General features: G+C 35.0%; 3 long non-coding RNA genes and 1 pseudogene across 3 annotated transcripts; 1 reads left to right on the top strand and 3 right to left on the bottom strand.

The window, feature by feature from the left end:
• Window positions 1-2117: 2117 nt before the first annotated feature.
• On the bottom strand, window positions 2118-2683 carry LOC107559647 (uncharacterized). Its single transcript, XR_001605648.1, has 3 exons — window positions 2617-2683; window positions 2324-2417; window positions 2118-2239 (listed from the first exon to the last, which is right to left on the bottom strand). It is a non-coding gene; the product is annotated as an uncharacterized lncRNA (long non-coding RNA).
• A 1555-nt stretch (window positions 2684-4238) lies between these two features.
• Window positions 4239-4804, bottom strand: LOC107559646 (uncharacterized). Its single transcript, XR_001605647.1, has 3 exons — window positions 4738-4804; window positions 4445-4538; window positions 4239-4360 (listed from the first exon to the last, which is right to left on the bottom strand). It is a non-coding gene; the product is annotated as an uncharacterized lncRNA (long non-coding RNA).
• Window positions 4805-5537: 733 nt separating this feature from the next.
• Window positions 5538-6109, bottom strand: LOC107559645 (uncharacterized). The gene is made up of 3 exons (XR_001605646.1): window positions 6043-6109; window positions 5750-5843; window positions 5538-5665 (listed from the first exon to the last, which is right to left on the bottom strand). It is a non-coding gene; the product is annotated as an uncharacterized lncRNA (long non-coding RNA).
• A 4807-nt stretch (window positions 6110-10916) lies between these two features.
• Window positions 10917-12545, top strand: LOC107559626 (leucine-rich repeat LGI family member 2-like; annotated as a pseudogene).
• Window positions 12546-13245: the final 700 nt, after the last annotated feature.

The following is a 13245-nucleotide window of genomic DNA, read 5'->3' as shown; positions in this document are numbered from 1 at the left end:
CTATTTTCTATTTTAACTATTACTAAAATTCAAAAAATTTTCTTTTCATGTTCCAAATGTTGTAGTACATTTGTAGTTACAAGACTGACTTACTACAGGTGAAATGTTGCCAATATCTCCCTAACTGTACATAAAGTACATAATTATTCTTAGAAAACAATTACTGTAGTTCACCAAAAGGATTTTTTTCATGTTCCAAAGGCTGTAGTACATTCCTAGTGGCCAGACTGACTTACTAAAGGTGAAAGTTTGCCAATATCACCCTTACTGTACATACAGTACATAATTATTCTTAGAAAACAATTACTGTAGTTCACCAAAAGGATTTTTTTCATGTTCCAAAGGCTGTAGTACATTTGCAGTTATGAGACTGACTTGCAACAGGTGAGATTTTGCCCATTTCTTTCCTACTGTACGTACAGTACATAATTCATCTGCAAAAACCATTACTGTAATAGACCAAAAGTGTTTTTTCATGTTCCAAAGGCTGTAGTACGTTTGTAGTTATGAGACTGACTTACTACAGGCAAAAGTTTGCCAATTTCTTTCTTACTGTATGTACAGTACATAATTAATCTTTGAAAACAATTACTGTAATTCACTAAAAGGGTACTGACTTACTACAGGCAAAAGTTTGCCAATATCCCCCTTACTGTATGTACAGTACATAATTAATCTTCGAAAACAATTACTGTATTTCACCAAAAGGGTTTTTTTATGTTCCAAAGGCTGTAGTACATTCCTAGTGGCCAGACTGACTTACTACAGGTGAAAGTTTACCAATATTGCCCTTACTGTACATACAGTACATAATTAATCTGCAAAAAACAGTACTGTAATTGACCAAAAGGGTTTTTTCATGTTCCAAAGGCTGTAGTACATTTGCAGTTATGAGACTGACTTGCAACAGGTGAGATTTTGCCCATTTCTTTCCTACTGTAAAAGGGTTTTTTCATGTATCTGCAAAAACCATACATTCCTAGTCACCAGACGGACTTAAACAGGTGAAAGTTTGCCAATATCACGCTTACTGTATATACTGTATACTGTCTATTCGCCACTCTACTGAATTAATTTTGGTAAATATATTAGGCACAAGTAGGTATTGGAACTGCTGTTGCTTCTACAACACATTTCTTTAATTGCTTCAAAAACAATACACAAAAGATGTTTTCTTTTTATTATAAGAACTTAATTACATTCTCACCGTTATAAATAACACACTTTTCAAGTCTTTTTTTTAAAGTACAAAATTACACATATATATTCACAAAGTTTAGGCAACCTTTCAAATAGTGGTATTGTAACACATTACAAATATTTAAGTGGACTTTTTTTTCCCCACTAGTCACACATTGAGCAATACCACTGGGCATCCTGTCCAAGTATAATGTCCTGAGATAGTCCAAGGCAGCATGCATGAAACCATCTTTGGCACTGTTCACATTGTATCTTCAAAAGTAAACAGAAATGTACCATTAAAAAGTAAACACATGCACAGTTGTATTGCTAGTACAAGTTTAATCACATTTTAGTTTAATATACATACCCAAAGAGTGTTGACGTTGGATTTTGCTTCCTTCCATCCACAGTACGAACAGTACTCTTCCTTGGACTCTACAGCAGATTATATTTATTCATTTATTTATGCATGTATGTTTAACCATAATTTGCAGAATGTACTTAATTGTTATTTAGCCCTCTTATTCTTAGACTAATACAATTCAATAAGTCGTTTTGAATATTTCCAATATATATTCTTTTGAATTACTGGATGCTTGTTATATTACCTGATCCATGAAGAATATCGTTTGCCATCTGTCGTCTCAGTTTCTTGATGTTATCTTGATTGGGATCGATGTTGAAAGCATCAGGGATTGCTGGAAATTTTTCAATCACCTCTCTTGCCATCTTAAAAGAAGCAAATGTTAAATGCAAAATTTTCAACTTTGGGGTACCAGGTTAAATATACCTTGTAACTGTTTGGGGGAAAAAGTTTCATATTGTCTGTAGAAAAATAAATCATTTATATGTCATGAAAATGTTGTTATTATAAATAATAAATCATTTGTATTGACTTCATAAATGCATTTACAAAACAATAAAAATCACCTGCGCAACAAACACCCCACAACTTGTTGTATCTTGCTGCACTGTATGGTCAATGGTGCTTGGTTTCCATTTTATATTCAACCAGTCCCTTTTGCCATGTAAATTGAATCGTGTCTTGAAATATTGTCTAAAAGGAAAACAATTTTTTAAAGTAAAAATGGAAATAAATGTGTCATATGAGGAAACAATATTTTTGTCTTATTTATCTTACCGAAAACGTGTGGCGGCTATTTTGAGTCCTTGAGGTCATTCGAGACATCAGCTGAGTCAACAACAAATAATTGCTCTAACATGGCATGAAGAAACTACAGATTAATTTCCCAGGTTGGTCCCATAACAGAGAAGTTAAAAGGAAAAGTATGCTAATGTATTTTTTTTTAAATGTAACCACATAAATGACTACAATATTCACCTGTTCTCTTCAGTATTACTGTTAGCATTGAATTAACAGTACTAAAACTATTGAATGACTCAAATTTGCAACTTACAACAGTTTTTGCTTACCACAAACTTCCAGTGATTGCTATGTACATTTACAAATCCCACTGCACCATCATAATTTTCAAAGTTTGGCAAACTTTCACCTGTAGTAAGTCAGCCTGGCCACTAGGAATGTACAGACTGACTTACTACAGGCAAAAGTTTGCCAATATCCCCCTTACTGTATGTACAGTACATAATTAATCTTCGAAAACAATTACTGTATTTCACCAAAAGGGTTTTTTTATGTTCCAAAGGCTGTAGTACATTCCTAGTGGCCAGACTAACTTACTACAGGCGAAAGTTTGCCAATATCACCCTTACTGTACTTACAGTACATAATTAATCTGCAAAAACAATTACTGTATTTCACCAAAAGGGTTTTTTCATGTTCCAAAGGCTGTAGTACATTTGCAGTTATGAGACTGACTTGCAACAGGTGAGATTTTGCCCATTTCTTTCCTACTGTAAAAGGGTTTTTTCATGTCCCAAAGTTTGTAGTACATTCCTAGTCACCAGACGGACTTAAACAGGTGAAAGTTTGCCAATATCACGCTTACTGTATATACTGTATACTGTCTATTCGCCACTCTACTGAATTAATTTTGGTAAATATATTAGGCACAAGTAGGTATTGGAACTGCTGTTGCTTCTACAACACATTTCTTTAATTGCTTCAAAAACAATACACAAAAGATGTTTTCTTTTTATTATAAGAACTTAATTACATTCTCACCGTTATAAATAACACACTTTTCAAGTCTTTTTTTTAAAGTACAAAATTACACATATATATTCACAAAGTTTAGGCAACCTTTCAAATAGTGGTATTGTAACACATTACAAATATTTAAGTGGACTTTTTTTTCCCCACTAGTCACACATTGAGCAATACCACTGGGCATCCTGTCCAAGTATAATGTCCTGAGATAGTCCAAGGCAGCATGCATGAAACCATCTTTGGCACTGTTCACATTGTATCTTCAAAAGTAAACAGAAATGTACCATTAAAAAGTAAACACATGCACAGTTGTATTGCTAGTACAAGTTTAATCACATTTTAGTTTAATATACATACCCAAAGAGTGTTGACGTTGGATTTTGCTTCCTTCCATCCACAGTACGAACAGTACTCTTCCTTGGACTCTACAGCAGATTATATTTATTCATTTATTTATGCATGTATGTTTAACCATAATTTGCAGAATGTACTTAATTGTTATTTAGCCCTCTTATTCTTAGACTAATACAATTCAATAAGTCGTTTTGAATATTTCCAATATATATTCTTTTGAATTACTGGATGCTTGTTATATTACCTGATCCATGAAGAATATCGTTTGCCATCTGTCGTCTCAGTTTCTTGATGTTATCTTGATTGGGATCGATGTTGAAAGCATCAGGGATTGCTGGAAATTTTTCAATCACCTCTCTTGCCATCTTAAAAGAAGCAAATGTTAAATGCAAAATTTTCAACTTTGGGGTACCAGGTTAAATATACCTTGTAACTGTTTGGGGGAAAAAGTTTCATATTGTCTGTAGAAAAATAAATCATTTATATGTCATGAAAATGTTGTTATTATAAATAATAAATCATTTGTATTGACTTCATAAATGCATTTACAAAACAATAAAAATCACCTGCGCAACAAACACCCCACAACTTGTTGTATCTTGCTGCACTGTATGGTCAATGGTGCTTGGTTTCCATTTTATATTCAACCAGTCCCTTTTGCCATGTAAATTGAATCGTGTCTTGAAATATTGTCTAAAAGGAAAACAATTTTTTAAAGTAAAAATGGAAATAAATGTGTCATATGAGGAAACAATATTTTTGTCTTATTTATCTTACCGAAAACGTGTGGCGGCTATTTTGAGTCCTTGAGGTCATTCGAGACATCAGCTGAGTCAACAACAAATAATTGCTCTAACATGGCATGAAGAAACTACAGATTAATTTCCCAGGTTGGTCCCATAACAGAGAAGTTAAAAGGAAAAGTATGCTAATGTATTTTTTTTTAAATGTAACCACATAAATGACTACAATATTCACCTGTTCTCTTCAGTATTACTGTTAGCATTGAATTAACAGTACTAAAACTATTGAATGACTCAAATTTGCAACTTACAACAGTTTTTGCTTACCACAAACTTCCAGTGATTGCTATGTACATTTACAAATCCCACTGCACCATCATAATTTTCAAAGTTTGGCAAACTTTCACCTGTAGTAAGTCAGCCTGGCCACTAGGAATGTACTACAACCTTTGGAACATAAAAAACCCTTTTGGTGAATTACAGTAATGTTTTCGAAGATTAATTATGTACTGTATGTACAGTAAGAAAGAAATTGGCAAACTTTATTTTAGTTTAATATACATACCCAAAGAGTGTTGACGTTGGATTTTGCTTCCTTCCATCCACAGTACGAACAGTACTCTTCCTTGGACTCTACAGCAGATTATATTTATTCATTTATTTATGCATGTATGTTTAACCATAATTTGCAGAATGTACTTAATTGTTATTTAGCCCTCTTATTCTTAGACTAATACAATTCAATAAGTCGTTTTGAATATTTCCAATATATATTCTTTTGAATTACTGGATGCTTGTTATATTACCTGATCCATGAAGAATATCGTTTGCCATCTGTCGTCTCAGTTTCTTGATGTTATCTTGATTGGGATCGATGTTGAAAGCATCAGGGATTGCTGGAAATTTTTCAATCACCTCTCTTGCCATCTTAAAAGAAGCAAATGTTAAATGCAAAATTTTCAACTTTGGGGTACCAGGTTAAATATACCTTGTAACTGTTTGGGGGAAAAAGTTTCATATTGTCTGTAGAAAAATAAATCATTTATATGTCATGAAAATGTTGTTATTATAAATAATAAATCATTTGTATTGACTTCATAAATGCATTTACAAAACAATAAAAATCACCTGCGCAACAAACACCCCACAACTTGTTGTATCTTGCTGCACTGTATGGTCAATGGTGCTTGGTTTCCATTTTATATTCAACCAGTCCCTTTTGCCATGTAAATTGAATCGTGTCTTGAAATATTGTCTAAAAGGAAAACAATTTTTTAAAGTAAAAATGGAAATAAATGTGTCATATGAGGAAACAATATTTTTGTCTTATTTATCTTACCGAAAACGTGTGGCGGCTATTTTGAGTCCTTGAGGTCATTCGAGACATCAGCTGAGTCAACAACAAATAATTGCTCTAACATGGCATGAAGAAACTACAGATTAATTTCCCAGGTTGGTCCCATAACAGAGAAGTTAAAAGGAAAAGTATGCTAATGTATTTTTTTTTAAATGTAACCACATAAATGACTACAATATTCACCTGTTCTCTTCAGTATTACTGTTAGCATTGAATTAACAGTACTAAAACTATTGAATGACTCAAATTTGCAACTTACAACAGTTTTTGCTTACCACAAACTTCCAGTGATTGCTATGTACATTTACAAATCCCACTGCACCATCATAATTTTCAAAGTTTGGCAAACTTTCACCTGTAGTAAGTCAGCCTGGCCACTAGGAATGTACTACAACCTTTGGAACATAAAAAACCCTTTTGGTGAATTACAGTAATGTTTTTTGCAGATTAATTATGTACTGTATGTACAGTAAGAAAGAAATTGGCAAACTTTTGCCTGTAGTAAGTCAGTCTGGCCACTAGGAATGTACTACAACCTTTGGAACATAAAAAACCCTTTTGGTGAATTACAGTAATGGTTTTTGCAGATTAATTATGTACTGTATGTACAGTAAGGGTGATATTGGCAAACTTTCGCCTGTAGTAAGTCGGTCTCATAACTACGAATGCACTACAACCTTTGGAACATAAAAAAACATTTTTGGGGAATTACAGTAATGTTTTTTGCAGATTAATTATGTACTGTATGTACAGTAAGGGTGATATTGGCAAACTTTCGCCTGTAGTAAGTCGGTCTCATAACTACGAATGCACTACAACCTTTGGAACATAAAAAAAACATTTTTGGTCAATTACAGTAATGGTTTTTGCAGATTAATTATGTACTGTACGTACAGTAGGAAAGAAATGGGCAAAATCTCACCTGTAGTAAGTCAGTCTCATAACTACAAATGTACTACAGCCTTTGGAACATGAAAAAACACTTTTGGTCAATTACAGTGCTGTTTTTTGCAGATTAATTATTGTACTGTATGTACAGTAAGGGTGATATTAGCAAACTTTCACCTGTAGTAAGTCAGTCTGGCCACTAGGAATGTACTGCAGCCTTTGGAACATGAAAAAACCCTTTTGGTGAATTACAGTAATTGTTTTCTAAGAATAATTATGTACTGTATGTACAGTTAGGGAGATATTGGCAACATTTCACCTGTAGTAAGTCAGTCTTGTAACTACAAATGTACTATAGCCTTTGGAACATAAAAAACCCTTTTGGTGAATTACAGTAATAGTTTTTGCAGATTAATTATGTACTGTATGTACAGTAAGGGTGATATTGGCAAACGTTTGCCTGTAGTAAGTCAGTCTCATAACTACAAATGTACTACAGCCTTTGGAACATGAAAAAACCCTTTTAGTCAATTACAGTGCTGTTTTTTTCAGATTAATTATGTACTGTATGTACAGTAAGGGTGATATTAGCAAACTTTCACCTGTAGTAAGTCAGTCTGGCCACTAGGAATGTACTACAGCCTTTGGAACATGAAAAAAATAGTTGTGTACTGTACATACAGTAAGGGAGATATTGTCTATGGCGACATATTGGTTAAATATGTTCTGAATTTGTTGAGATAGTGAGTTGGTGGGTTTTTGTTAAATGTGAGCCAAAATCATCACAATTAAAAGAACCAAAGACTTAAACTACTTCAGTCTGTGTGCATTTAATTTATTTAATACAAAGTTTCACAATTTGAGTTGAATTACTGAAATAAATTAACTTTTCCACAACATTCTAATTTATTGAGATGCACCTGTATGTCCAAAACGTTTTACATATTTGAATGGACCATATATATATATTTCTGGTAGTTTTTAATTTTATGTTGACGTTTTGCATATATATATATATATATATATATATATATATATGGAATTGTTCTGATTTTGAATATATTTCACATATGGAAATTTAATATATTTACATATATATTATATGAATTTAGTCTCTAAATTCTGAGACTAAATTCAGAAACACTTGTTTTGTTTACTGTGTGGAGACGTGCTGATGTCACGTTTGGTCTCGTTCTGTATCGTGTATCTTGTCATTGTCTGCGCTTGCTTGGTCATTTGTTGTGGAAAAAAATAAGGAAAGTGTGTCCAGCTGAATAAATTTAGTATTTTGTCAGACGGGTATAAAAAAGCTTAGTTTACAGCAGTAGCGGTCACGTGACGGCCTCCTCGTGTAAAGACCGAAGAGTGTAAAGACCATCGACTCTACCGTGCGACTCCACCGGGCAGGGACACCGGCCGAAGAGTGTAAAGACCATCGACTCTACCGTGCGACTCCACCAGGCAGGGACACCGGCAAAGGATAAGTATCGCTTTTTATTTCTCCTCTTTCCTACTACTTGTTTTACTTCTGTTTCAGTTATATATATATATGTATGTATGTGTGTATGGTTGTACATACACATATATGTAGTTGTTTTTTTGGTGTTTGGCTTTGTGTTATGTTAGAATCATTATTATACTCTTATACCTTTTGTTCTTTAATATCTTGAATTGTTTTAGCTTTATTTTTTGTTTTTTTCATTTAAATGTTAAGTTTTTAAATTTTGTTGTATGCATTTGTCATTTTCATTTAATTTCTTTATTTTTAAAATGTGTATAAGTAGTATTTATAAAGTTTTAGCCTTTAGTTTTGGATCTGTTTTTAGTTGTTTTAGTACTACAATTGATTGCTTCTGTTGTCCTCATTTGTAAGTCGCTTTGGATAAAAGCGTCTGCTAAATGACTAAATAAATAAATAAATAAATAAAAATATATTTAATTTGCGTAAAGTCTTCTATCCATTTCTATTAATTCATTTCCTCTCTGTTTTTACAGGTCATAACATATATGATATCCCTACAGTAAATGTACATATGTTAATAATATTTATATTATGCTGTTTTATATGGTATATACTGTATGTAGCAACCATATACAGGTGCATCTCAATAAATTAGAATGTTGTGGAAAAGTTCATTTATTTCAGTAATTCAACTCAAATTGTGAAACTCGTGTATTAAATAAATTAAATGCGGTTAGCAGATCAATGAATGAGAGGGCAGCGTTACCAGAGTTGCCCATTTACCACACCATGTTAAAACACAGTAGGGCTATTGCAGACAGAAACAATACTGCACTACATCCATGTTTCCTGTCAGCTTGATTTTTGAGTGGACTTTGCTGTTCCGTTGAACATGAACGGTATATGAATGGAGCAGTCACATGGGCCGCGAGCGACTGAGCGGAGCACACATGCGCATAGAGCGGGATAACGCACACGCAGAGCGGGATAATACCATACAGTCTATGGATAATACACACAAGCATAGAGCATGATAACACACACACACACACAAGTGAATCCTGAGCGGTGAACTCATTTTCGGCAGCCGGAATTTCAGTGCATCTCTAATTATTGGCGGCATTAGAAATGTATATTATATAATAACTGTTTTTTTTAAACATTTTAGCCATTTAAAAATATAAAAAAATGATTTTTTACACGGCACCCCTGTTCTCGACAGTTGGGAAACTGGGGCTTGAGGAAGTGATGTCGCCTGCGTCTGCGCAGTGCGACCTGATGCAGCCGCTGAAGCGACACACAGGAAACAGAAATACTGCAAAATAATAATAATAATTTCAAGACGAAATATCATTATAACATTTAGTTTCGTCTCGTTTTGGTCAACGAAAATGAAGAGACATTTTAGCATAGTTTTTATTTTGCAAGCCACATTTCGTCTCGTTTTTATTCGTCAACGATATTGCATTGTGCATTTAATTATCGTCATCGTCACGTGACCAGCATTTTCGTCTCGTCTCGTTTTCGTCATGTGATAAAGGTACGTTGACGACTATATTTAGTCATAATTTTCATTGACGAAAGCAACACTACTCAAAACACCTGCAAAGGTTTCCTGAGCCTTCAAAATGGTCTTTCAGTTTGGTTCACTAGGCTACACAATCATGGGGAAGACTGCTGATCTGACAGTTGTCCAGAAGACAATCATTGACACCCTTCACAAGGAGGGTAAGCCACAAACATTCATTGCCAAAGAAGCTGGCTGTTCACAGAGTGCTGTATCCAAGCATGTTAACAGAAAGTTGAGTGGAAGGAAAAAGTGTGGAATAAAAAGATGCCCAACCAACCGAGAGAACCGCAGCCTTATGAGGATTGTCAAGCAAAATCGATTCAAGAATTTGAGTGAACTTCACAAGGAATGGACTGAGGCTGGGGTCAAGGCATCAATAGCCACCACACACAGACGTGTCAAGGAATTTGGCTACAGTTGTTGTATTCCTCTTGTTAAGCCACTCCTGAACCACAGACAATGTCAGAGGCCTCTTACCTGGGATAAAGAGAAGTAGAACTGGACTGTTGCCCAGTGGTCCAAAGTCCTCTTTTCAGATGAGAGCAAGTTTTGTATTTCATTTGGAAACCAAGGTCCTAGAGTCTGGAGGAAGGGTGGAGAAGCTCATAGCCCAAGTTGCTTGAAGTTCAGTGTTAAGTTTCCACAGTCTGTGATGATTTGGTGTGCAAAGTCATCTGCTGGTGGTTGTCCATTGTGTTTTTTGAAAACCAACGTCACTTCACCCGTTTACCAAGAAATTTTGGAGCACTTCATGCTTCCTTCTGCTGGCCAGCTTTTTGAAGATGCTGTCTGATGCTGATTTCATTTTCCAGCAGGATTTGGCACCTGCCCACACTGCCGAAAGCACCAAAAGTTGGTTAAATGACCATGGTGTTGGTGTGCTTGACTGGCCAGCAAACTCACCAGACCTGAACCCCGTAGAGAATCTATGGGGTATTGTCAAGAGGAAAATGAGAAACAAGAGACCAAAAAATGCAGATGAGCTGAAGGCCACTTTCAAAGAAACCTGGGCTTCCATACCACCTCAGCAGTGCCACAAACTGATCACCTCCATGCCACGCCGAATTGAGGCAGTAATTAAAGCAAAAGGAGCCCCTACCAAGTATTGAGTACATGTACAGTAAATGAACATACTTTCCAGAAGGCCAACAATTCACTAAAAAATTTTTTTTTATTGGTCTTATGAAGTATTCTAATTTGTTGAGATAGTGAATTGGTTATATAACAATTTAAAAACACTGCCCAGGGGTCTTTTTTCTGATCTGCGCTCTTTGATTGAACTGTGAGTTTTGCAGTTCACTGTTTGCAAATGTGCACATACAATCAACATATTACCAAGACAACCACTTACGTATACCATGCTAAATAGCTGGGAAGCAATGATATAGCAGTCACATAATGTAGATATACTTTTGTTTATTTGCAGTTTTTTAGAGTGTTTTGATAATTTCATCTCTAATAAACAGAGATCTGTGTGGGAACATGTTCCATTGCAACGGTGAATCCATGTGGTTGATGCTGTGGTTGAAGCAATCCAATGCCACAACCTCTGATGTTTACTGTGCCAGTCCATCTGGCATGAAGGGTGTCCTATTAAAGGATGTCCCAGAAAAACACAGCAAGTGTGTCTCCACAGGTAACTAAATTTGCTTAGATATCTCAGATTTTATGTTGAAGTTTTGCATTGAGTGTCTTGATAAATGCAGTGAAAAGATGTGAAGGTGTGATTTGCTTGCACTTGTTTAGTGACAATGAATAAATGTGCTTCCATATGTCTGGCTCTTTTCCCTTCAGATTTGGTTGAGCATCAAATAGTGAATACTCAATCAATGTCAGCAGACATCTTCTCTCACAAAGAAGATATATAGGCTATATGTCGCTATGGCAGTTCCAAACTCAGACAGCTGCATAATCATGGAATGGGATCATATTGAGACTAAATTAAGGCCTTTTGATAACATCACAGGTTTGACTCCATAATCATTTGTCATATGTCATAAAAATGAAAGAGTACAGATGGAGATTCCATTTTTTAAATATATTATATTTCAGGACAGTCTGTTGTTGGATGCCGGTCTGTTCTGATCAACGAGCAGGCATTTGTCATTGTCTCCCAACTCTTCGATGGCTTCCTTGTCTACAAATATGACCAAGCACAGAATAAGTTTGAAATGCTAAATGTGTCCAAGCCGAATGACATCGAAGTCTTCCAGATTGGAGATGACTGGTTCTTCCTAATTGTGGACAGTTCCAAAGCTGGAATGACAACTCTTTTTAAATGGAATGAAACTGGTTTCTACTCATACCAGTTCCTTCATGAGTGGTTTCGTGATACAGATGCAGAGTTTTTTTTTTTTAGATGGCAAATCGGTCATCATACTCATGAGCCGTTCCCAGGTTCCTGTTATCTACCAATGGAACAAGAGCACCCAGAAGTTTGTTCTCCATGATAAGATAGCAAATATGGATGACATTGTCAGCGTGAAGGCCTTTAGGATCAATGATGTGCCCTACCTTGCACTCGCCTGCTACATCGGTGACTTAAAAGTCATGAAGTGGACGGGCAAACACTTTGAGGAAGTACAGGGCTTCCCTTCACGTGGCGCCACAGTATTACAGCCCATCAAGTTCAAAGACCAGCAGTGCACTATTTGATTCTGAGCAGTGATTATTCTTTCTTCCAGATCTTCAGGTGGGATGAGGAAAACCAGAATTGTATCAAATTCAGGGATGTGTATGTTCAATGGCCACACTCATTCACAACACTGTCCACAGACCAGCGTGATTTTGTGCTGGCCACCAGTTTCAAAGGCAAAACCAAGGTTTTTGAACATATTTCAGTGGATTATAGTAAATGAGGCATATGCTGTTACTCGCTGCATCTGGGCAAATGCTAAAAAAAAGTATATTCTTTAATATATGTATGTATACATGTAACCATAATATTTATGAATGTTATGCTTTTTCAACAAAAAGGCCAAAACCCAGTGCACATGTCTATTTTTAGTCTTGCTATTTATGCAACATTTTCTATAAAAGTTTAAATAAATAATGCTCTGCTGCTTAATTTATTCAGACCTCAAAAATACCTGACTGTTTGATTATATCAGGGCCCTTTTAAATAATTTATTTGTGATATATCAGGTGCTCCGGCTTCAATCCAAGAGACCGTGGACTTGTCAGCTTCAAGCTAATTTATCCTACTGAGCTGATTTGACTTTATGCAAGCATGTTATTGGTGCTGAGTAGTGATATTATTCAGTGCCATTGTCTTTCATGAATGAAATCCTTAGAAATGTTTTATTTTTATTTATTTATTTATTTTTAACAGAAAAGGATCCTTATATACTGTAGCTGGCCGAGCATTATACTGGATGTACATTTGAAAATATATTATTGATAATAAATAAAACAGCATCTTCTATTTATCTGTTCATTCATGTTTGTTCTTATTTACATATATGCATTTTCAGTTTCATACAAGGAAGCCAACTGGACAAAAGGTTTCACAGCCCATTGTTTCGGATGTATCACTGTTCCACATATACTGTCAACATA

Source organism: Sinocyclocheilus grahami, unplaced genomic scaffold, assembly GCF_001515645.1.
Source record: "Sinocyclocheilus grahami isolate Dianchi unplaced genomic scaffold, SAMN03320097.WGS_v1.1 scaffold693.1, whole genome shotgun sequence".
NCBI classification, from domain to species: Eukaryota; Metazoa; Chordata; class Actinopteri; order Cypriniformes; family Cyprinidae; genus Sinocyclocheilus; species Sinocyclocheilus grahami.
Note: the sequence above shows the minus strand (reverse complement) of the source record. Positions and strands in the feature narration are given on the sequence as shown.